This window comes from Euprymna scolopes, chromosome 32 (assembly GCF_053919585.1).
Source record: "Euprymna scolopes isolate OS-2025 chromosome 32, ASM5391958v1, whole genome shotgun sequence".
NCBI lineage: Eukaryota > Metazoa > Mollusca > Cephalopoda > Sepiida > Sepiolidae > Euprymna > Euprymna scolopes.
In genome coordinates, this window is record NC_136513.1 from 9,785,701 (window position 1) to 9,810,000 (window position 24,300).

The 24,300-nt window shown below is 35.5% G+C and overlaps 1 protein-coding gene and 26 non-coding genes across 28 annotated transcripts in view; 26 read left to right on the forward strand and 1 right to left on the reverse strand.

The window, feature by feature from the left end:
- The window catches only part of LOC145256219 (uncharacterized), a 274,977-nt gene that overhangs the window by 194,432 nt on the left and 56,245 nt on the right, over positions 1 to 24,300 (reverse strand). The window lies entirely within an intron of this gene.
- Trnan-guu (transfer RNA asparagine (anticodon GUU)) lies at positions 40 to 113 on the forward strand. The gene has a single exon. It is a non-coding gene; the product is annotated as a tRNA-Asn (tRNA).
- Positions 479 to 552, forward strand: Trnan-guu (transfer RNA asparagine (anticodon GUU)). Its single transcript has one exon. It is a non-coding gene; the product is annotated as a tRNA-Asn (tRNA).
- On the forward strand, positions 698 to 771 carry Trnay-gua (transfer RNA tyrosine (anticodon GUA)). Its single transcript has one exon. It is a non-coding gene; the product is annotated as a tRNA-Tyr (tRNA).
- Trnan-guu (transfer RNA asparagine (anticodon GUU)) lies at positions 921 to 994 on the forward strand. Its single transcript has one exon. It is a non-coding gene; the product is annotated as a tRNA-Asn (tRNA).
- Positions 1,143 to 1,216, forward strand: Trnan-guu (transfer RNA asparagine (anticodon GUU)). The gene has a single exon. It is a non-coding gene; the product is annotated as a tRNA-Asn (tRNA).
- Trnan-guu (transfer RNA asparagine (anticodon GUU)) lies at positions 1,365 to 1,438 on the forward strand. The gene has a single exon. It is a non-coding gene; the product is annotated as a tRNA-Asn (tRNA).
- Trnan-guu (transfer RNA asparagine (anticodon GUU)) lies at positions 1,586 to 1,659 on the forward strand. Its single transcript has one exon. It is a non-coding gene; the product is annotated as a tRNA-Asn (tRNA).
- Trnan-guu (transfer RNA asparagine (anticodon GUU)) lies at positions 1,809 to 1,882 on the forward strand. Its single transcript has one exon. It is a non-coding gene; the product is annotated as a tRNA-Asn (tRNA).
- Trnan-guu (transfer RNA asparagine (anticodon GUU)) lies at positions 2,032 to 2,105 on the forward strand. The gene has a single exon. It is a non-coding gene; the product is annotated as a tRNA-Asn (tRNA).
- Trnan-guu (transfer RNA asparagine (anticodon GUU)) lies at positions 2,255 to 2,328 on the forward strand. The gene has a single exon. It is a non-coding gene; the product is annotated as a tRNA-Asn (tRNA).
- Positions 2,477 to 2,550, forward strand: Trnan-guu (transfer RNA asparagine (anticodon GUU)). Its single transcript has one exon. It is a non-coding gene; the product is annotated as a tRNA-Asn (tRNA).
- Trnan-guu (transfer RNA asparagine (anticodon GUU)) lies at positions 2,699 to 2,772 on the forward strand. The gene has a single exon. It is a non-coding gene; the product is annotated as a tRNA-Asn (tRNA).
- Positions 2,921 to 2,994, forward strand: Trnan-guu (transfer RNA asparagine (anticodon GUU)). The gene has a single exon. It is a non-coding gene; the product is annotated as a tRNA-Asn (tRNA).
- Trnan-guu (transfer RNA asparagine (anticodon GUU)) lies at positions 3,144 to 3,217 on the forward strand. Its single transcript has one exon. It is a non-coding gene; the product is annotated as a tRNA-Asn (tRNA).
- On the forward strand, positions 3,367 to 3,440 carry Trnan-guu (transfer RNA asparagine (anticodon GUU)). The gene has a single exon. It is a non-coding gene; the product is annotated as a tRNA-Asn (tRNA).
- Positions 3,590 to 3,663, forward strand: Trnan-guu (transfer RNA asparagine (anticodon GUU)). Its single transcript has one exon. It is a non-coding gene; the product is annotated as a tRNA-Asn (tRNA).
- On the forward strand, positions 3,811 to 3,884 carry Trnan-guu (transfer RNA asparagine (anticodon GUU)). Its single transcript has one exon. It is a non-coding gene; the product is annotated as a tRNA-Asn (tRNA).
- Trnan-guu (transfer RNA asparagine (anticodon GUU)) lies at positions 4,032 to 4,105 on the forward strand. Its single transcript has one exon. It is a non-coding gene; the product is annotated as a tRNA-Asn (tRNA).
- On the forward strand, positions 4,251 to 4,324 carry Trnan-guu (transfer RNA asparagine (anticodon GUU)). The gene has a single exon. It is a non-coding gene; the product is annotated as a tRNA-Asn (tRNA).
- Trnan-guu (transfer RNA asparagine (anticodon GUU)) lies at positions 4,470 to 4,543 on the forward strand. The gene has a single exon. It is a non-coding gene; the product is annotated as a tRNA-Asn (tRNA).
- On the forward strand, positions 4,692 to 4,765 carry Trnan-guu (transfer RNA asparagine (anticodon GUU)). The gene has a single exon. It is a non-coding gene; the product is annotated as a tRNA-Asn (tRNA).
- On the forward strand, positions 4,915 to 4,988 carry Trnan-guu (transfer RNA asparagine (anticodon GUU)). Its single transcript has one exon. It is a non-coding gene; the product is annotated as a tRNA-Asn (tRNA).
- On the forward strand, positions 5,138 to 5,211 carry Trnan-guu (transfer RNA asparagine (anticodon GUU)). Its single transcript has one exon. It is a non-coding gene; the product is annotated as a tRNA-Asn (tRNA).
- Positions 5,582 to 5,655, forward strand: Trnan-guu (transfer RNA asparagine (anticodon GUU)). Its single transcript has one exon. It is a non-coding gene; the product is annotated as a tRNA-Asn (tRNA).
- Positions 5,801 to 5,874, forward strand: Trnan-guu (transfer RNA asparagine (anticodon GUU)). Its single transcript has one exon. It is a non-coding gene; the product is annotated as a tRNA-Asn (tRNA).
- Positions 6,020 to 6,093, forward strand: Trnan-guu (transfer RNA asparagine (anticodon GUU)). The gene has a single exon. It is a non-coding gene; the product is annotated as a tRNA-Asn (tRNA).

A 24,300-nucleotide genomic window follows, 5' to 3' on the forward strand; every position in this document is an offset into this window, starting at 1 on the left:
GAATGTTCAAAACGACGCAAGATTAGTCGGGTATCACCTGCCTTCGTGGCGCAACCGGTTAGAGCGTTCGGCTGTTAACCGAAAGGTTGGTGGTTCGATTCAACCCGGGGGCAGCAACTTTCTTTTTTCTTCTAATTACCATCAAATTAAACTGGCGCGACTTTTAATTGTTATCCACAATAATTGTTTTAATTCTTTAGTTTGTTTTTGTTTGTTAAGCTGAATGTTAAAAACGACGCAAGATTAGTCGGGTATCACCTGGTTCGTGACGCAACCGGTTAGCGCGTTCGGCTGTTAACCGAAAGGTTGGTGGTTCGAATCGACCCGGGGGCGGCAACTGTCTTTTTTCTTCTAATGACCACCAAATTAAACTGCCGCGACTTTTAATGATATCGACAAGAATTGTTTTAATTCTTTAGTCCGTTTATTTTGTTAAGCTGAATGGTAAAAACGAGGAAAGATTAGACGGGTATCATCTGCCTTCGTGGCGCAACCGGTTAGCGCGTTCGGCTGTTAACTGAAAGGTTTGTGGTTCGAATCAACCCGGGGGCGGCAACTGTCTTTTTTCTTCTAATTACCACCAAATTAAACTGGCGCGACTTTTAATGATATCGACAAGAATTGTTTTAATTTTGTAGTCCGTTTATTTTGTTAAGCTGAATGGTAAAAACGAGGCAGGATGGATCGGGTATAACCTGCCTTCGTGGCGCAACCGGTTAGCGCGTTCGGCTGTAAACCGAAAGGTTGGTGATTCGAATCCACCCGGGGGCGGCAACGTTCTTTTTTCTTCTTCTAATTACTACCAAATTTAACTGGCGCGACTTTTAATTGTTATCGACAAGAATTGTTTTAATTCTTTAGTCCGTTTATTTTGTTAAGTTGAATGTTAAAAAAGAGGCAAGATTAGTCGGGTATCACGTGCCTTCGTGGCGCAACCGGTTAGCGCGTTCGGCTGTTAACCGAAAGGTTGGTGGTTCGAATCCACCCGGGGGCGGCAACGTTCTTTTTTCTTCTTCTAATTACTACCAAATTTAACTGGCGCGACTTTTAATGATATCGACAAGAATTGTTTTAATTCTTTAGTCCGTTTATTTTGTTAAGCTGAATGTTAAAAAAGAGGCAAGATTAGTCGGGTATCACCTGCCTTCGTGGCGCAACCGGTTAGCGCGTTCGGCTGTTAACCGAAAGGTTGGTGGTTCGAATCCACCCGGGGGCGGCAACGTTCTTTTTTCTTCTTCTAATTACTACCAAATTTAACTGGCGCGACTTTTAATGATATCGACAAGAATTGTTTTAATTCTTTAGTCCGTTTATTTTGTTAAGTTGAATGTTAAAAAAGAGGCAAGATTAGTCGGGTATCACCTGTCTTCGTGGCGCAACCGGTTAGCGCGTTCGGCTGTTAACCGAAAGGTTGGTGGTTCGAATCCACCCGGGGGCGGCAACGTTCTTTTTCTTCTTCTAATTACTACCAAATTTAACTGGCGCGACTTTTAATGATATCGACAAGAATTGTTTTAATTCTTTAGTCCGTTTATTTTGTTAAGTTGAATGTTAAAAAAGAGGCAAGATTAATCGGGTATCACCTGCCTTCGTGGCGCAACCGGTTAGCGCGTTCGGCTGTTAACCGAAAGGTTGGTGGTTCGAATCCACCCGGGGGCGGCAACGTTCTTTTTTCTTCTTCTAATTACTACCAAATTTAACTGGCGCGACTTTTAATTGTTATCGACAAGAATTGTTTTAATTCTTTAGTCCGTTTATTTTGTTAAGCTGAATGTTAAAAAAGAGGCAAGATTAGTCGGGTATCACCTGCCTTCGTGGCGCAACCGGTTAGCGCGTTCGGCTGTTAACCGAAAGGTTGGTGGTTCGAATCCACCTGGGGGCGGCAACGTTCTTTTTTCTTCTTCTAATTACTACCAAAGTTAACTGGCGCGACTTTTAATTGTTATCGACAAGAATTGTTTTAATTCTTTAGTCCGTTTATTTTGTTAAGCTGAATGTTAAAAAAGAGGCAAGATTAGTCGGGTATCACCTGCCTTCGTGGCGCAACCGGTTAGCGCGTTCGGCTGTTAACCGAAAGGTTGGTGGTTCGAATCCACCCGGGGGCGGCAACGTTCTTTTTTCTTCTTCTAATTACTACCAAATTTAACTGGCGCGACTTTTAATTGTTATCGACAAGAATTGTTTTAATTCTTTAGTCCGTTTATTTTGTTAAGTTAAATGTTAAAAAAGAGGCAAGATTAGTCGGGTATCACCTGCCTTCGTGGCGCAACCGGTTAGCGCGTTCGGCTGTTAACCGAAAGGTTGGTGGTTCGAATCCACCCGGGGGCGGCAACGTTCTTTTTTCTTCTTCTAATTACTACCAAATTTAACTGGCGCGACTTTTAATGATATCGACAAGAATTGTTTTAATTCTTTAGTCCGTTTATTTTGTTAAGCTGAATGTTAAAACAGAGGCAAGATTAGTCGGGTATCACCTGCCTTCGTGGCGCAACCGGTTAGCGCGTTCAGCTGTTAACCGAAAGGTTGGTGGTTCGAATCCTCTAGGGGGCGGCAACGTTCTTTTTTTTTCTTCTAATTACTACCAAATTTAACTGGCGCGACTTTTAATGATATCGACAAGAATTGTTTTAATTCTTTAGTCCGTTTATTTTGTTAAGTTGAATGTTAAAAAAGAGGCAAGATTAGTCGGGTATCACCTGCCTTCGTGGCGCAACCGGTTAGCGCGTTCGGCTGTTAACCGAAAGGTTGGTGGTTCGAATCCACCCGGGGGCGGCAACGTTCTTTTTTCTTCTTCTAATTACTACCAAATTTAACTGGCGCGACTTTTAATGATATCGACAAGAATTGTTTTAATTCTTTAGTCCGTTTATTGTGTTAAGCTGAATGTTAAAAAAGAGGCAAGATTAGTCGGGTATCACCTGCCTTCGTGGCGCAACCGGTTAGCGCGTTCGGCTGTTAACCGAAAGGTTGGTGGTTCGAATCCACCCGGGGGTTGCAACGTTCTTTTTTCTTCTTCTAATTACTACCAAATTTAAGTGGCGCGACTTTTAATTGTTATCGACAAGAATTGTTTTAATTCTTTAGTCCGTTTATTTTGTTAAGCTGAATGTTAAAAAAGAGGTAAGATTAGTCGGGTATCACCTGCCTTCGTGGAGCAACCGGTTAGCGCGTTCGGCTGTTAACCGAAAGGTTGGTGGTTCGAATCCACCCGGGGGCGGCAACGTTCTTTTTTCTTCTTCTAATTACTACCAAATTTAACTGGCGCGACTTTTAATTGTTATCGACAAGAATTGTTTTAATTCTTTAGTCCGTTTATTTTGTTAAGCTGAATGTTAAAAAAGAGGCAAGATTAGTCGGGTATCACCTGCCTTCGTGGCGCAACCGGTTAGCGCGTTCGGCTGTTAACCGAAAGGTTGGTGGTTCGAATCCACCCGGGGGCGGCAACGTTCTTTTTTCTTCTTCCAATTACTATCAAATTTAACTGGCGCGACTTTTAATTGTTATCGACAAGAATTGTTTTAATTCTTTAGTCCGTTTGTTTTGTTCAGCTGAATGTTCAAAACGACGCAAGATTAGTTGGGTATCACCTGCCTTCGTGGCGCAACCGGTTAGAGCGTTCGGCTGTTAACCGAAAGGTGGGTGGTTCGATTCAACCCGGGGGCAGCAACTTTCTTTTTTCTTCTAATTACCATCAAATTAAACTGGCGCGACTTTTAATTGTTATCCACAATAATTGTTTTAATTCTTTAGTTTGTTTTTGTTTGTTAAGCTGAATGTTCAAAACGACGCAAGATTAGTCGGGTATCACCTGCCTTCGTGGCGCAACCGGTTAGAACGTTCGGCTGTTAACCGAAAGGTTGGTGGTTCGATTCAACCCGGGGGCAGCAACTTTCTTTTTTCTTCTAATTACCGTCAAATTAAACTGGCGCGACTTTTAATTGTTATCCACAATAATTGTTTTAATTCTTTAGTTTGTTTTTGTTTGTTAAGCTGAATGTTAAAAACGACGCAAGATTAGTCGGGTATCACCTGCCTTCGTGACGCAACCGGTTAGCGCGTTCGGCTGTTAACCGAAAGGTTGGTGGTTCGAATCGACCCGGGGGCGGCAACTGTCTTTTTTCTTCTAATGACCACCAAATTAAACTGCCGCGACTTTTAATGATATCGACAAGAATTGTTTTAATTCTTTAGTCCGTTTATTTTGTTAAGCTGAATGGTAAAAACGAGGAAAGATTAGACGGGTATCACCTGCCTTCGTGGCGCAACCGGTTAGCGCGTTCGGCTGTTAACTGAAAGGTTTGTGGTTCGAATCAACCCGGGGGCGGCAACTGTCTTTTTTCTTCTAATTACCACCAAATTAAACTGGCGCGACTTTTAATGATATCGACAAGAATTGTTTTAATTCTGTAGTCCGTTTATTTTGTTAAGCTGAATGGTAAAAACGAGGCAGGATGGGTCGGGTATAACCTGCCTTCGTGGCGCAACCGGTTAGCGCGTTCGGCTGTTAACCGAGAGGTTGGGTGTTCGAATCCACCCGGGGGCGGCAACGTTCTTTTTTCTTCTTCTAATTACTACCAAATTTAACTGGCGCGACTTTTAATGATATCGACAAGAATTGTTTTAATTCTTTAGTCCGTTTATTTTGTTAAGCTGAATGTTAAAAACGAGGCAAGATTAGTCGGGTATCACCTGCCTTCGTGGCGCAACCGGTTAGCGCGTTCAGCTGTTAACCGAAAGGTTGGTGGTTCGAATCCTCTAGGGGGCGGCAACGTTCTTTTTTTTTCTTCTAATTACTACCAAATTTAACTGGCGCGACTTTTAATTGTTATCGACAAGAATTGTTTTAATTCTTTAGTCCGTTTATTTTGTTAAGCTGAATGTGAAAAACGAGGGAAGATTAGTCGGGTATCACCTGCCTTCGTGGAGCAACCGGTTAGCGCGTTCGGCTGTTAACCGAAAGGTTGGTGGTTCGAATCCACCCGGGGGCGGCAACGTTCTTTTTTCTTCTTCCAATTACTACCAAATTTAACTGGCGCGACTTTTAATTGCTATCGACAAGAATTGTTTTAATTCTTTAGTCCGTTTATTTTGTTAAGCTGAATGTTCAAAACGAGGCAAGATTAGTCGGGTATCACCTGCCTTCGTGGCGCAACCGGTTAGCGCGTTCGGTTGTTAACCGAAAGGTTGGTGGTTCGAATCCTCCAGGGGGCGGCAACGTTCTTTTTTCTTCTTCCAATTACTATCAAATTTAACTGGCGCGACTTTTAATTGTTATCGACAAGAATTGTTTTAATTCTTTAGTCCGTTTATTTTGTTCAGCTGAATGTTCAAAACGAGGCAAGATTAGTTGGGTATCACCTGCCTTCGTGGCGAAACCGGTTAGAGCGTTCGGCTGTTAACCGAAAGGTTGGTGGTTCGATTCAACCCAGTGGCAGCAACTTTCTTTTTTCTTCTAATTACCATCAAATTAAACTGGCGCGACTTTTAATTGTTATTGACAAGAATTGTTTTAATTCTTTAGTTTGTTTTTATTTGTTAAGCTGAATGTTAAAAACGAGGCAAGATTAGTCGGGTATCACCTGCCTTCGTGGCGCAACCGGTTAGCGCGTTCGGCTGTTAACTGAAAGGTTGGTGGTTCGAATCCACCCGGGGGCGGCAACTGTCTTTTTTCTTCTAATGACCACCAAATTAAACTGCCGCGACTTTTAATGATATCGACAAGAATTGTTTTAATTCTTTAGTCCGTTTATTTTGTTAAGCTGAATGGTAAACACGAGGAAAGATTAGACGGGTATAACTTGCCTTCGTGGCGCAACCGGTTAGCGCGTTCGGCTGTTAACTGAAAGGTTAATGGTTCGAATCCACCCGGGGGCGGCAACGTTCTTTTTTCTTCTAATTACCACCAAATTAAACTGGCGCGACTTTTAATGATATCGACAAGAATTGTTTTAAATCTTTAGTCCGTTTATTTTGTTAAGCTGAATGGTAAAAACGAGGCAAGATTAGTCGAGTATCACCTGCCTTCGTGGCGCAACCGGTTAGCGCGTTCGGCTGTTAACCGAAAGGTTGGTGGTTCGAATCCACCCGGGGGCGGCAACTTTCTTTTTTCTTCTTCACTCCCTAGTTTTTTTTTTTTTTTTTTTCTTTCTAGAAAGATTTTATTTTTACTTCATTTTTAATGGGAGGCGGGGCTACAAATCTTTTTATTTCAAATCTCGTTATTCCCATATTCAGTGTTGTGAGCCTTACTACATTTTTTCAAGAATTTACAAGTATAAACAGTTTCAGCTATTCTCAGAATTGACTCGAGATTCCTCGTCAATACTCGAAACTGACTTCGTAAGTACTTAATCCCCCCGGATACCCATCATTACAATCACCAATATCACAATGACCCAGAATTAATCTTTTTTTACGAATTTACGGCTTTACTTTTTATTCTTTTATTAGCTTTCCACTCCATTTTTTTTATTCTTCAACCGTAAAAAAACACCTGTCTCAGCTCTAGCCGGAAAAAGCAAAGAAAATATACCAAGCTTCAATTATCACAATCCAAATAACCACACAGTTGCTCGCATTCCCTTTCGCCATCTTTATCCGTCATTTGCGAAATTCCAAACCTCCCACAAACTCCATTCCATTCTAGTAACTTCCGGTTATAGATAGCAGTGCATGTCGGGAAGAAATACAGCCATTTTTTTTCTTTCCTTTTACATCTCATTTCTGCATGGAAGGTCAACTTGAATTCCAAGACTGCAGAGAAATGTATCTATATCAGTAGGTAAATATAGACACAACTTGTAAAGGAGAGCGGGCTGAGTGATAGCGAAATTGGACACCGACGAGAAGAAGATATAGCAGATTCTTTTAATTTTTAATTCAACCATGAAATCAAAATTCTTGCATGGGGGAAGGAGGAAGGCTAATTTGAATATATACGTTCGACAAATCACACTCACACACACACACACACACACACACACACACACACACACACACACACACATACACACTCATTAATGTTTTATTTATGCAAACATTTTGACTATATATGTCAGAGATGTTTCGGCTACAGTTTTATTTTTGCTTAAACTCGTGTGGCTGAATCCCTGATGATTCAATCTGTTAAAGGTTAGGTCTTATCGACACCAGGAAACACCTTGGATACAAAAGGGCCAAAAATCACAGTGATCGGTTAATTAATTTGGGAATAAATCCTATACATACACGTACCTAACACACACACACACACGAACATACACACACACACTATATAACTACTTCATTTACTCACATAAAATTAATATACGAAAGTATAGATTTATGCGTAAACTTTAAGTATTTACTTCAAAATTGCTCAATACGTAGGTAGAGCTAGTTAGTAATTTATAAAATATATATGGCGATTAAGCTACACCGAATATTCGGCGTTTCATCCACTCTAGGATTTGTCAGGTGCATAAGCCTGACAAACCCTAGAGTGGATGAAACGCCGAATATTCGGTGTAGCTTAATCGCCATATATATTTTATAAATTACTATATATATATATATATATATTAAGATTTTTGTTCCTTAGAAGCGCTGGTTGAGTTTGAATAAAATAAGATACGTGTTATATACGTTTGAAGCCAAAACAACACATTATTACAAAATAAACAGACATTTATTTGTTTGAAATTGATATTAAAAGATGAAGGTTTCCTTCGAAACATATTCATTAATTTCAATATAAATTTCAAACAAAATAAATGTCTGCGTTGTTTTGGCTTCAAACGTATATAATACGTATTTTATTTTATTCAAACTCAACCAGCGCTTCGAAGGAACAAAAATTTTAACGTGGATCCCGCGTGACCAAACGCACCGTTCCGAGATTTAAAAAACTACAGTAAAAACAACAAACGGACTTCTACTTGCAGATTCTCTACTCCAACAACAACATGGCAAAAAAAGAAAGAAAGACATACCGAAGATGAAGGTTTCCTTCGAAATATATTGATGAATTTCAATATAAATTTCAAACAAAATAAATGTCTGTTTATCTCTATCTCTTCTATTCTATTCTATCTTCTTCTATATAAATAAAATGAACTCATTTTTTCCCGTCTGATTTTGACATTAATAGGATTAAGAATCAAGATATTTCATGCAAATATAATATGCACAAACGGCAGAACAATATCTGAGGTGTGTTATAGGCTTATTATTTCTCAAATTCCTCGATAATCTTAGGTTTCTATACTTTTTCTGCTGAGAAGTCACGGCCAAAATCGGTTAAGATCAATGGAAGTGGTAAAATATTTTCTCTCTAATAAATTCCTCCTCCCCCTGCCACCACTTAACACCGTTTGGGGATCGTTCACAAGGAACAGTTGAGAAGAGAACACCGGTTTGGCTTCGTAGTTCTTTCATGTGAAGTTATTTAAAATCACTAAACTAAGCTGCAGTGCTCTGTAGCGTAGTGGTTAGCGTGCTGGACAATTCACCTTATATTTTCACGTTCGCGCCGACCTACCGTAGTCGTTTTTTTTTTTTTTTTTTTTTCTTAAACAACTGGAATGGACTTTTCTTGGTGGCCGAACTGTTAACGTTGCAGATGTTTTTTTTGTTTTGTTTTTTACACTTTATTTTCCTACTTTTATTCATGACTCCGGGTTTGATCCTTCCTACTTACCTACCATAACATTTTTGAAAACTCCTCCCCCCCGTCCCGGAAACAAACACTCGGGCAACGCCGGGTACCCCCGCTAGTTTTGTAATAATGCGTTGTTTTGGTGAGTAGTCTTAACTGTTGTTTGAGTCGACATTGTTAAATACTAGTGGCAAGTGAAGTGTATATTCAGGACGACTGGAAACAAATGCCGAGATAAGAGGAGAGAACATACAGTGCATATAATTCCTAAATGGTTACCCATATGGTACTAACCAGGCTCAACATTGCTTAACTTCGGTAATCTGACGAGAACCGATGTGTCAACGCGATTATATATATATCGTCATCCACATACAGTGCTGTTTCACAGCTCATCAGTGCATCTAGACAGGCAACTACCTCAAGCCAGGATTGAAACAGGATTTTATGTGATTAAATGAAGTAGTTATATATATATATATATATATATATATATATATATATATATATATATATATATATATATATTTCATTTAATCACATAAATTAATATACGAAAATATAATTTTATGCGTAAATTTTCCGTATTTACTTACATAGTGCTCAATACATTGGTAGAGCTAGGTAGTAAGTTATAAAAATATATATGGCAATTAAGCTACACAGAATATTCCGCGTTTCATTCTCGTGAAGCCTGATGAATTCTCACGAGATTAAAACGCGGAATATTCTGTGTAGCTTAATTGCCATATATATTTTTATAACTTACTATATAAGATGAGGAATAAATGTTACATATAACTTTATTATATCATCTGATCAGTAAGAAAGAATGAGGTCATATGATTTCGAAGCTAAATGCTTTTCATCAGAAGAGGAGAAGATTAAGTATTATACAATATATACAATAGAAATAAAAAGTGGCTCAAGAACATTTAGATTGGTTGGTTGGTTGGTTGTTTCTGTTTTACGGCATATCAACCCTTTTCGGGTTATTTAATGCCGAATCCAAAGATTTTGAAGAAAAAATTTTTAATAGAATATATTTGTTGTTTTCAAGTCGGTTTCTATTTAACCCATAGTTGAAACCCTAACAGGTTCTACCACTCTGGGTCATATATACACGTAATAAAAGTTTACGGACATTGAAATTTTTCTCTTGGATTATTCTGCATGCTGCATGCTAGTGTACTGGATATTAACGTTTATCTCATTTTATACTGGAGTGTACTTAATAATCGAGAATTTGAGTAGATTTGCTTTTTAACTTTCTTATTTTTATTTCTCTTACTGTCCTTTAATTTCATCGAACTTAATTTTTCCTGCTTTATTTATGTTATAATTTAATTTTTATGAAGACTTTATTGGGAGTGTTTTTTAATTTTTGAAATAAAATTTTTTTTCAAAAATTTTAAAAAATTACTTATACTTATATATAGCTTAGCCTTTTTTGTCAGATGTAATAGCTGAAGGCAAAATAAGGAACGCTAACTTTGACTAAAATAATGGTTATTCCTCTTAGATTCTTATTCTTGTTAACTGGTTGTTTAAGAATGTCGCCATGTTAGCAATCTGCTAAACATAATTAAGTATTTTTTTAAATAAAGTTTAACAAAGTCTATTAACATAATGTCAATAACATGGTACAACAATAACAAATGAAAATTGCTTCTATCTACAGAAAAATTTGATTTGTCAGCTTAAATGCTGTTCAGGTACAACTTTTCAAATCAGGTCGACATAACTTTGCATAGTCAGTCATTTAACTATATACTCATCTTTTTTTGTGAAAAGCTTTCTATTTTTGCATGAACACAACCTGTCTAAACGCCCCCAACATAAAGTCATTTTCAACCAGCTCCATTGAGTGGAACTCTCATAAGCACTCTGCTGTTCTATTTCCTTTAATTTCCAACTAACTACATCATATACTAGTTGAGCTAATCGTTTAATATTTAAAATTTGATTATACCTAAGTAACATTAAAGGGTGACCCAACCCATAATTTCAGAATTAGATGATAAATCTAATGCTATGTTGTGTGTCTTTAATATTTGAAGACTTTAAGCCTTACATACACGTAACAGTTTTCACATAACTTTTCATGCATTTAGTTCTCTCTTTTTTTTCATTTTTCTTAAACTTTTTCTTCAAGGGGATGGGACATCCAACCAGATGTCTGACATTTACCCCTATTTTAGTGAGTCCAACCAAGAGATCTTTTCAGGATTCTAGCCGTCCCTTTCAGTGCAATCGTTTGTATTTCACTTGCACTTGGTTCACCGGGTATGCTTGCTATGTACTTTTTAAAGTTTTTTTTTCATAAGCCCAGTTGTTCCTATGATGACTGGTATAATTGAAACGTCTTTTAATTTTCAATTTCGTTTCATATCATACATAAGTCCTTGATGCTTTGTTATCTTTTCCCTCTCAACTCTGTTAAGCCCTGTATCATTGGGTACACTGACCTCTATTACGGTCGCTTTTTTGTTTGCTCTGTCCCAAATCACTATATCTGGTTTAACAGCTGCGTTTTCAAGATATGTAGCAGTAGGGATTATGTAGTCATAGTGAATAGTGTAGTTGTCATTCCCAACTGTTCGTTCGGGTATATGTTCCCAGGAGTTTTTACTACACTGAAATTTGAGTTTCTTACATATCTTCCAGTGAAGGTATTTGCAAACTCCATTATGGCGATCTGTATAATAACCGTCTCCAAGTAGGACTTTGCAACCAGAAATCAGGTGGCCAACACTCTCAACCTCAGTGCTACAGAACCTGCATTTATTATTGTTGCTTAGACCACACATCTTTTGTTCCGGTATCTGAGAAGTTATTGCTGATAAGTTAAAGCGTAACCGGTGTGTTGTCCTAAACAGCGTTGGCGTTAGCAATAAAGATATTATCAAACAGCCTAACGTGTGTCGCAAAACGATTCATAACGCTTGGAAATAACATGAAGACTCATGTCACACTTTCATTAAAATTTATTCCAGGAGAAAAATGCGGCTACTTTGCACTAAAAGTGTGATTTCTGCAATGAAGAATCAGATTGCCCGAAATCCGCAAAGTGCCAGAAAAAATGCGAAACACGATGGTATCTCAAAGTCCCCAATGCAAAGACTAACGAAGGAGGATAGAAAGTTAACTCCACCTAAAAATCAGTCGAGACAGATAATTTCAGAGGCCTCAATGATCAATCATTGTGATAAAGGCAAGCTGATGTTGCGAGAGACCAAACATGTAATACCGAAATTTGCACTTCCGTGTCAAAAATCAAAGTGAATAAACATGTTTTTGCGCATCGAATTCGCACAGGCCTGCATTAATGAAAACATGAGTATATTTTGACCAATCAGAGAACTTTCTGAATTCATTCGACATGGTCTTTCTGGGAACCACCTAAATCCTTTAAAACGCCAGATTTTATATTAAGTTTAGACCAAAATAAGAGAACTTTCTGAAGTTTTTGGTCTCAGCTAGCTTTTTTAAAGGATTTAGGTGGCTTAGAAGCCTTTAAAAAGCTAGATTTTCTTTCAATAAACAGTTGAGACCAAGAAAATTTAAGAAAGTTCTCATTTTGGTCTCGACTGTTTATTGAAAGAAAATCTGGCGTTTTTAAGATTTAGGTGATTCCTAGAAAGACCATTTCGAATAAATTATATAATTACTTGTGTTTTAAGCCTGTGCAAATTCAGTGCGCAAAAACGAGTTTACGCACTTGATTTTGGACACTTATGGGCAAACTCCCGTGCTACTAGCATTCCCAATGAAAGGTCTTGATTTAGTCCGGCGAGATGTTAACGGTGGAGGCTGTGAACAACATGCAAGTAAGTTGCTTCCGTCATGATCTGAGTTGCTGTTGAATAAGATGGGACCAAATCTCTTTTGGTCGTCATTGATAAAAGATTCAAAGTCAACAGTCAATTCTTTCTGAATATTTTTCAGGAAAAAAAGTCCTTCGTTAATTCAACGAATCATTTGCGATCCAATTCCATCTTCACTCAAGACAAAGCGCCAGCCCACACGGAGAATATGATTCAGAGATTGCGCAGTGACCACTTTCAGGGATTTAAGGGACAAAATATGGCTACACTTAATTTCCAATACCAATCATATGGATTTCGCGGTCTGATCTATGTTAAAAAACGAAGTTTCAACTCACGCCTAATCCATCTCATTGAAGGCAGCTACTTGTTCTAATTGGATCAAGTTGACCAAAGAAGTGGTGCGGCGTTTTTGTGTGTTGTTGACAAACCTAGTTGAGAAAATGATCAAAGATGGCCATTTCGAACTTTAATGTGTAATTTTGTTTGTGGATATATTTCTAAATGATTTCATCAATGCATTTTCTCATTAACCTTCAAGATTTCTTCAATTCTCTTCAGGGGTCAATCTTCTGGAGTCACCCTTTATATCGGTACATATCGATAAAAGCACATTACTGCCAAATAACAGTAGACAAAGACATTCGTATGGATAAGCCCGTTGATTATAGTATAGCGAAGACTGTTGGGACGCATCCAACGATTTATTAATAACGAGAAGGAAAAAAAACAGATTGTCTAAGACAACGTCTCTCTTGAGACCACACACTCCTCTACGGAATCCTTTTAACTTTTCAAAGCACATTGCAGATTATTTTGTCTAGAGAGGATTTGTTTTTAGCTTTAGTAAAAATGGTATATGGCACATGGGTTACGGTCTGGTGAGTATGGAGGTATTTCCTCGTGAGTGTTACAGCTGTTTAAATGTGTCTATAGCCCCCCACACCCACCCCACTGCCAAACTTAAAGAAACTCAGTTCTGATCTGCTATCTTAAAAGTTTTCTATCTTAAATAAAGATAACGATGAAAATATCAACACGACCTTTCTCTTAACAAAATGAATGTTCACACGAGCGTGGTTCCAAAACTAAAGCCTATTTTTTAATTAAAAATAATTGAACAGCTACGGAGACGGAAGTGGTACCATTAAAACGAGAGAATCTTTTGTACTCCAGGATTTATTTTTCTACATAGTCGCCACCATTCTCAATGCCCTTTTTTTTCCAGAAATTCAATTCTGCTTCTTACGCACATCTATCAAAGGGGTTACTTTCTTAGAGTCTTACACCGTCAATATCTGCAACATAGAGATGAAACTTTCAGGTCATGAATGCATAAGGTCAGTCATCATTACAATGCAATTTGCAATCCCCTTTGGTGCATTCGAGCGGAATAAAAGATAGGAGGCATTACTTTTGGAATGCCCCTCGTATTTTTTATAAAGGTAAAACAAGATAAAATATAGAAAAATTACGTTTTCATCGTCGGAACAACATGTTAAATATTTGTAAATTGATGTGTAAGCAAAACTGACACCATTTTTTTTTTTCAAATCTCTGTCCCATTTGAGGGTTCTTGGCAAAGTGCTAAAATGTGGATCAATGTGTCCCGTTACGCCAACTGGATACGCCTCAACATTTTCTAAAAAAGAAAAATGACGACTTTTAAAGGTTTTCGGGTGTGCCGAAAACGAATATCGCAGGAAAAATTAGCGCAGACAAATAGTTTTCGAGATATAAATAGCTGTATTATGCAATGTAATATCTAATAGTTTGAAAATTGTCTGCCATCATTGTTGTTTCAATGAAATGGTTCAGTGAGCATGCGCAGACAAACTGTGAATCTAAGCCTATGAAATGCAAACATTTACTCAACGTCATTTCTAGCTAATTCCACCAAAAAATTACTTTGAAGAATTCTAATTCAAGAAAATTCGGTCAATGTGCACTGGTTGTCCAACCTACTTATTCCGGAAGTCATTCTTAACATGGGGAGGTTGAAAATAAGAAAATGCCTTTCGGAATAAACACCACAACCCCCAATCTCCCTATGTAAAGAACGGCTTTCGGAATAAACACCCCCACCTCCCTATATTAAGAACGACTTTCGGAATAAACACCCCCCCAACCTCCCTATGTTAAGAACGGCTTTTGGAATAAACACCCCAACCTCCCCATGTTAAGAACGGCTTTCAGAATTGCTCTGAAAAAAAAAGCTGTGGTTTTGCCGCTTTCGTCTTCCTTACAAACTTCTTCTCAGACGTGATCTTGCTAGTCTCAGTCTTTTCTAGAAATATTATTATGACACGTGTTTTTATTTTAGAATTTTCTGATGCATTCCCTTTCCTTTGTTCCAGCTGGTTTGACTTGTTAGTCTTATGCGTTTCATTGGTTGTTTTGATATCTGATTGTAATACGTTTTCGTATTCCAGTAGCTTCTTTCCAATGACTGCAAGGTTGAGGAACTCTCTTCCTGCTCACTGTTTTCCTTCTATCTACAATTTTCAAGGCTAAGGTTAATAGGAATCTACTGTCTTTGTGACAAGAATCTTTCGTTCTTGCTAATTCCTTATATCAAGTGGCTTCATGCCTTGCCTCACGTGATTTCCAGAAAAAAAAATTACTTGCCTCTCCACCAAGAAAGTGTTAGACACAAAGGTCGGGAAAATTGTAAAACAGCTTCCTGTTTTGGTTTCTTTTTTCCAAGAACTGAAAGTTCGTGGAACTCTATTCCTGCTGACTGTTTCCCCCCCCCCCTGCCTATGGTCTGTTCAAGGTTAACGTCTATATGCATGTCCTGTCTTTGCGATAAGCATCTTTTAATCTTATTAACTCTTTACATCAAGTGTCTTCACGCATTTTCTGGAGCGATTTCCATTTAAAAAAATACGCCAAGTTTTACCCGAAATGTCAATTAAATACTATTATTAGATAAGGATTTACGGATTAATGAGGCATTTAAGTGGCATAAAATATTTGAAATATTTTAAATATACTTCTCGCTTGTGAAACAAATTATCACTGGGCTTTTCCCTTGTAGATTGTAACATGGTCGTCTTCAAATTTATTATACGTTTTTTTATTTGATTATATTATTTTGTTCTGTGTAAGAAAATTCAAATTACTTATTTCATTTCTTCTTTGTATTACTATCGATTAAGAAGCAAGTGTTATATATATATATATATATATATATATATATATATATATATATATATATATATATATATATATATATATATATATTATATCTCCGAAACAGTGTTTCATGGTAAACAACTGATGATCTCTTGAAAAATAAATTATTGGTACTATAGTAAATTCGAGAGCGAGTTGATGCAGTGATTGCAGATGATTAAATAACTTACTGACTAGATGGTTTTCTAACGAATGATAAAAAATATTTTTGTATAGTTTTAAAAGTTAAAAACTTCAAAGACTATATATATATATATGTATATATATATGTATATACATGTATATATATACATGTATATGCATATATATGTATATACATATGTATGTATATACATATATATATATACATATGTATGTATATACATATATATATATACATATGTATATATATACATATATATATACATATGTATGTATATACATATATATATACATATGTATGTATATACATATATATATACATATGTATGTATATACATATATATACATATGTATGTATATACATATATATACATATGTATGTACATACATATATATATATACATATGTATGTATATACATATATATATACATATGTATGTATATACATATATATATACATATGTATGTATATACATATATATATACATATGTATATATATATACATATATATATATATATATATATATATATACATATGTATATATATATACATATATATATATATATATATATATATATATATATATATATATATATATATATAATGTAGAATTATCCCCAAAATTAAATCATTAATAAAATGCCCACTATGGCAATCTTTCACCCAGATAATCAATTGTTTTTCTAACATTCAAAATAAAAATAATCCTAAATTTCTTTCTTTTGACATTGAATCATATTACCAATCAATATCGCCGATTCTACTAAATAAATCTCTCTTAATGGCACGAAAAATAATTAATATAACGAAGGACGAAATTAAAGTAATACTCGTAGCTAGAAAATATTTAATAACCTTTGATAACCAGTATTGGACCAGAACAAATACCCCTGACCGCTTCAACGTTTTAATGGGCTCGACGGACTCAGCTCAGGTCACCGATCTGGTCGGCCTTTTCCTTTTAGATGAAATTCATTCTATACTCCATAAAAATTCAAACTTGAAGGAAGCCTATACAGAGATGATGCACTTTTCGTAACAAACTCCACAAATAAAAATTACGAAAAAGCAATTAAATCCTTAGATAAATTATTTAAAAATTATGGACTTACTATAAAAATCGACCCTAATAAAAAAAAAAAAGTTAATTTTTTAGATATAACCTTAAATCTTGAAAACTCTACCTTTGAACCCTATCATAAACCTAACCAATATGTACTATATGTCCATAACGAATCGAACCAACCTAAATCAATATTGAAATCAATAGTTCCCAATGTCTCTTTAAGAATTTCTAGACTATCTTCTAACAAATCTATATTTAACAAAAATGAAAAATATTACAATGAAGCCCTTAAAAACTCAGGATACAATTCGCAAATTAAATTCATAAATAAAAATGATAGAAACATAAACTGCATTGAAAATAAACCTACTAAAAACATAATAACCTATAATATGGCAATGTCATCCCGCATACGAATGAAATGACTAAAATGGAATAGAAAGCAAAATGGAACCGCAAATGTTAGCCACTAACACAAATAAACAACAAACCAAAATCCGTAAGCGTAAAAACAGACATAGGAAAATCCTATCGTTCAACCCTCCATATTCTAAAAATCTTGAAATAAACATCGCCAGGAAATTCTTTAAAATATTAGAAAAAATGTTAAAGCCCCTCATAGATACAATAAAATCTTTAATAAGAACACGATCAAAGTGTCTTACTCAACTATGCCAAACCTTCATCAAAAAATAATTAGTTCTAACAATAAAAAAATTAATAAGATACAAAATACAAATACAGAAACTATAGAAGGCTGTAACTGTAGAAGAAAAATAGATGCCCTCTGTAATAAAAAATATAGTTTATAGCTGCACAGTATCACAACCCCCAAATTTAAATGATGTTAATGACAACCATAGCTCGACCACACGATTAAATAACTACACCCCCTTTAACCAATCTACCAATCAAATACAAACTAACTCATTACATACCAATGCCGCCCCTAATCTACCTGGCAACAAATACATTAAACAAAACACTTCGGTTCCAGATCTGGACTTATTAAACATAGGATTTCAACCCACAAACACTCTTTTAAAAATCCCTCCCTGGTGAACCAAACCGTAATCAAACCACTTTTAGTTGTGATTAGTTTTACGCATGTATAAACTATTACAAATATGTCACATTTGGCATTTCAACTTGCCGACTTCTGTACGCGTTATTTATTCATTCAAACAAAGATTTTACTCGCTCTAAACCATCCTTGGTGTATGGTTACTATTTCCTGTTAATTTCAGTGTTATGTGACGGGCAGTTTAAGAGTTTATCGGTTAAATATTTACACAGACAGACACACATACATACAAACATACATACATACACATTAGTGTTTAAATTTAAAAAAAAATGAAAACTCTCTATCGATTTTATTGCGTGATTAGTTTTACTAACGTATATTTCGTTATATTATCTTTATATTATTAAAAAGGAATCCATTTTCATTAAAAATACAGTTAGTATTATGTAGCTAAATCTGAGAAATACACGCTTTAAAAGTGACAATGTAATGTGAAAGACGCCAAAAAAAAAAAAAAAAAAAAAATGGCCACTGAATTTGAACTGATGCCGTGTTTATCTAACTCAAAGTCGAATTTTATTTTAAAATTATTCATCATTTACTAATAATTATTATTATTAATTATATTTAACGAAAATAACGTGAAATTTAATGCCTAAGCATTTTTCTTGTTTTCTCATGGCCATGATCTTTTTTATTTATTTATTTATTTATTTATTTTTGGGGAGGGGTTATTGGAGACCATTTATTAGTTGGCCAATTGTGTCAAAATCCCAAGAGCGATAGGAGCCTTCTATCATATCTTAAAATGACACAATGTTCAACGATCGAAATCGGAGATGCGTCGCTGCACAGCTCATGCTCTCTACTTATCCAAGTTATGGCAACAAGACCATTGCCAGCACCCTCAAAATGCAAATCCTGGCTTCAACGTTTGAGGACACAGATCAACGAAGTTTCTGACCAAAGTTAAGACCACATCATGCCACTTCACATCTTCGAAGTCTGCTTGAAAGTCAACACTAAAGTGTACCTGGATATGCTAAAGAGTGTGGTGCTCTCCTGACGCAATCAGGTGACCGCTGATAGACGCTGAGTGCGGCAGCAGGACTCAGCGCCGGCCCACGTTCAAAGAGGCGCAGGCCTGGCTTCAGAAGGAGTGCTACGATTTGTACTCTTCTCTCACTGGCCCCCTCCTCACTCGACCTGAGCCTGCTTGACTACTTCGTTCGATCATACGTCGAAAGCATCACCAGCATGACCTCCCAAAGCCAGTCTGATCGTCGCCATCCGCCAAGCATTTGGCAAGCTCCCGCCGGCGCTTGTGGAAAAGGCATGCTCCCAGTTCTGGACTCGTATCGAGGTGGTCATTGAGATTGAAGGCGGCTACATTGAATAGATGCCAGCTCTACTACATAATCAAGTTACCTAAATCGATATTTTCAACAAAAAATTAAAATAAAGCTGTACTATTGTTTTCTTTAGGACAACACATTTATCATTCCATCGATTATAAATGTATCATTCCATCGTTTATAAATTTATCATTCCATCGTTTATAAATTTATCATTCCATCGTTTATAAATTTATCATTCCATCGTTTATAAATTTATCATTCCATCGTTTATAAATTACATCGTTTATAAATTACATCGTTTATAAATTACATCGTTTATAAATTACCGGCACTTGAATCAAGTTAAATAATAATTTCACTTGAAGGTCAAAAACTAACCTACGATAAGTGCTAGATGGATATATTCCAACTACGAAAACAGCAATTCTTCCCCTTTGTCAGAAACATCGTTCATGGAATTTGAAGAGTAAAGGACAAAATAAGAGTTTTTCAGGAACACGCATCACTTTAACATTACTTTCATTTTAATATCACATAAAAAATAGCGCTTCTACAGAATTGGGACGAAATTTCGGAAATCGTAAAACTGAATTTCACATAAAAACAATGGTATCTACGTATTCCTCGTATTTTTAAGATGATTATATTAAAAAAATTACTAAAATTAATAATAAGGTAGAAATGTTTTTTATTACAGAAAATAAAAAATAGAATTTGATGAAAACGATCGTAAAACACAGGAGAGTTCAACAGTGAGGTAATTTTCCGTTCGAATTTTACCAGCTAACACGATTAAAGTTTTTTTTTTAAACAATTCAGTAATATTCAGGTAATTTCGACTGAATAATTTGGAAGCTATGATTGTAACTTATTAGAATTGACAAAAAATCAGTTGAAACCATTGTTTTTATCTGAAAACTCCATTTATCGACTAGAAAAGCTCGTGCCAATAATACAGAAGCACCAAAAATATTGTAGACTACTGTTTTATGCACATGCCTAAACAAAATATTTTTAAAAAATCTTATTTATAGGATCTTGTTGCATTGTTAATAAATGAATGGAATAGACAAGGTCGTTAGTATATAAAAAGAGTGTTTTATTACAACCTGAGTGCAAAAATGGAGAGATATGTAACAGAACTTCTAACGCTTGTAGCAGCAGCAGCAGCAGCCGCCGCATGACACATATGTAAATGACCGAACCAATGCGCGAAGTGACATTACAGCGGAGGAAGAGAAGGGAAAGAAAAAGCAGAAAAGAAAAAGGCACACGTTGACGTAGAAGCGCCATTTTTTGAGTGAGAGCAGTGGGCCGCATTCTCTGTGTATGTGTGTGTGTGTGTGTGTGTGTGTGTGTGTGTGTGCGTGTGTGTGTGTGTGTGTGTGTGTGTGTGTGTGTGTGTGTGTGTGTGTGTGTGTGTGAAGTCCATATAAAAAAGGGAATGCAGAGTATTCCACTGAAATATTAAAATTTATAATATTGGTAATTACGAATGCAAATCTAATTTTTCTGAGAATAGAATTAGAGGCTTAATATTAAATATAACTTATAATAATACAATTTCAAGTAAAATTATTATTAAATATGTACAAAAATATTTCTTTCTTAGTAGTAGTAGTAGTAGTAGTAGTAGTAGTAGTAGTAGTAGTAGTAGTAGTAGTAGCCGCATTATTCCATGTAATAATTCGTGACCGATTTTGTTCAGGTTTCAGAGAAAATAAGAGAGGTTTATAATACAAAAAGAAGGGGGAGACAGAAAGAAAGAAAAAAGAAAAAACAGAAAGAGAGAGAGGGGGAAAATAAGGAAGAGGGAGAGAGAGAAAGAGAGAGACAAGGAGAGAGATGGGGTGAAAGGGAATAGAAGATATTATAGAAAGGAGAGGGGCAGAGGGGCCAATTTAAAAAGAAAGATGTTACACATTTTAATTTTTCTATTTTGTTATGCATGCTCACCCCCGGGCAACGCCGGGTAGTTAGTCATGCTAGTAAACAATAAAAAGAGACCTCCATACCTAACTTGAATCCCCATATTGGCAATTCTATTAACGTTCCTCCCCGTCACACGCACCTCGGTGGTATATATCTATGTCATCGCTAAAAATAATAACATCACCACGATGAAGGGAAAGAAGTTTTATTTCGGTCATGCCAGACTTGAGAATGAGCTGCATCCGATATTTTTGACTTTACAAGTCTTTAGAGACTCTAATGGTACGAAGCTCTTTCTGGTGTATACAACATTGTTTTTGTGTTTGTGCGAGGGAAGGGGGTGAACATGTTGCTTGTTTATTGAAATAAGACTGCAAGACATATGGACTAGAAAAACAAGACCCCCTTCGTACCCCCCCCCCCCCTAAAAAAGTTAGTGTCACATTCCGTGGAGGATTGGTTTAGAAGTTAAGGTCTGTAAGAACGCGGGCGAAAGTTGTGGGATCAAAAAACTTGAAATGGGTTAAAGATATGCAATGACAGTTTCAGTCTCTTTGGAGTCAATTTTACTTTCTAAGCCTTAGCAGACTTCGACTTGGGTTCTCAGTAGTTGGGTGACTACAACTCTTGTTTGAGATGAAGTATATATATATATATATATATATATATATATATATATATATATATATATATATAAATATATATATATATTTATATATATATAAATATATATATATATATTTATTTATATATATATTTATAAATATATATATATTTATTTATATATATATTTATATATATATATATATTTATATATATATATATACATATTTATATATATATATATTTATATATATATATATTTATATATATATATTTATATATATATTTATATATATATATATATATATATCGAAGATACACTTCATCATCAGTATGTCTTTCTTTCTTTTCTTGTTGTTGTTGGAGTATAGAATCAGTATATCTTCGAAACATATTTATAAATTTCAATATGAATTTTAAACAAAATAAATATCTGTTTTTTTTGTAACAACGCGTTGTTTTGGCTTCAAATGTATCTAATACGTATTTCATTTTATTCACATTCAACCAGCGCTTCTATCAAAGAAACACAAACGCTAACGTGAATTCCGCGTGTCCAACGCACTGTTCCAACATTTGAAAAGACTGCCGTAAAAACAACAAACGGACTTCCACTGATTCTATGCTCCAACAACAACATGGCAAAAAAAAGAAAAAGAAAGACATACTGACGATGAAGTTTATCTTCGAAATATATTAATAAATTTCAATATCAATTTCAAACAAAATAAATATCTGTTTATTTTGTAATATGCGTTGTTTTGGCTTCAAACGTATCTAATACGCATTAATTTTATTCAAACTAAACTAGCGCTTCTATAAAGGAACACAAACCCTAATATATATATATATATATATATATATATATATATATATATATATATATACAGTGATGATCATATTTATTGGCACGGTAAAATAAAAGTTAAATTTTGTCTAATAAATTCTAAAAAAGGGATTAAATTAAAGAAAATAACAAAGTATATTATGTATTTTTAACTGGCCTTTCCGATGCAGCAATCGGATTTTAGAAAAAATAAATAACAAAGGAACAACAAACATAATTGCAAAAAACCCTTGTTCAAAATTATTGGCATGATTTATTTAATAATCAATTGTATAGCCTTTGGCCTTGATTACCTTCCTCAGTCGCTTTTCATAGTTTACAACCAAGTTGTTGCACTCTTCAGTAGTAATTTTAGCCCACTCTTCCTGACAATAATCCTCCAATTGAATAAGATTCTTAGGCTTCCTTTGCATTACCCTCAATTTTAATGTTCTCCATAAATTTTCAATTGGATTAAGGTCTGGGCTTTGTGATGGCCACTCCAAAACATTAATATGATTGTCCTCAAGCCATTTCTTAGTCAGTTTAGCCGAATGCTTTGGGTCATTATCTTGCATGAACCACCAACGACGACCAAGTGAGAGCTCTTTAGCAGAGTCTTTCAGGTTTTCATCCAATATTTTAACATAATCTTCCTTTTTTATGCTACCTGTGACCTTAACAAGTCGCCCTGGTCCAGAGGCAGCAAAGGATCCCCAAAACATCAAACTGCCTCCACCGTGCTTCACTGTGGGTATGGTGTTCTTAGGCAGGAAAGCTTCGCCAGATTTTCTGTAAATATAAGACACTTTATTATGGCCAAATAACTCTATTTTCGTTTCGTCAGTCCATAGAAGACGTTTCCAGAATGCAACATCTTTATCAATATGACGTTTTGCAAAGGCTAGCCTTGCTTTCAGGTGCATAGGCTTCAATAAGGGAGTCTTTCTCGGACGACATGCTTTTAAACCAGCTCTCTTCAAAACTCTACCAACTGTATGTCGAGATACATTCACTCCAGAGGTGCTCTGTTCATCAATAATCTCCCCAACAGAGATCCTTGGGTTTTGTTTTACTTGTCGAACAATTTTCCGTTCATCTCTTGGGGAAAGAATCCTTTTTCTCCCTCTACCCTCTAAACTCATAACGTGACCTTGCGATTTGAACTTGTTTATTATGGCTCTAACAGTGGATTTGGGAAGGTTTAGCTTCTTTGAAATCTTATCATAGCCCTCCCCATTGGTATGGCATGCTACAACAAGCTTCCTGACGTCTTCGCTGTGTTCCTTAGTTTTAACCATGGCGATTGAAAATTATAATTTAGTCACTTATAATAGTTTAAATAAATCGCTATCTAAAAATTATCTGAAAAAAATTATTCACTGAATTAGCGTTAAACAAGCATAATATGGCTATAAAAAAGTTCAGAAAGCACGTAAACCGGAAATTGATTGATATTATACTGATACTAAAAGAAAAACAAAGCCGTGCCAATAATTTTGAACAAGGGTTTTTTGCAATTATGTTTGTTGTTCCTTTGTTATTTATTTTTTCTAAAATCCGATTGCTGCATCGGAAAGGCCAGTTAAAAATACATAATATACTTTGTTATTTTCTTTAATTTAATCCCTTTTTTAGAATTTATTAGACAAAATTTAACTTTTATTTTACCGTGCCAATAAATA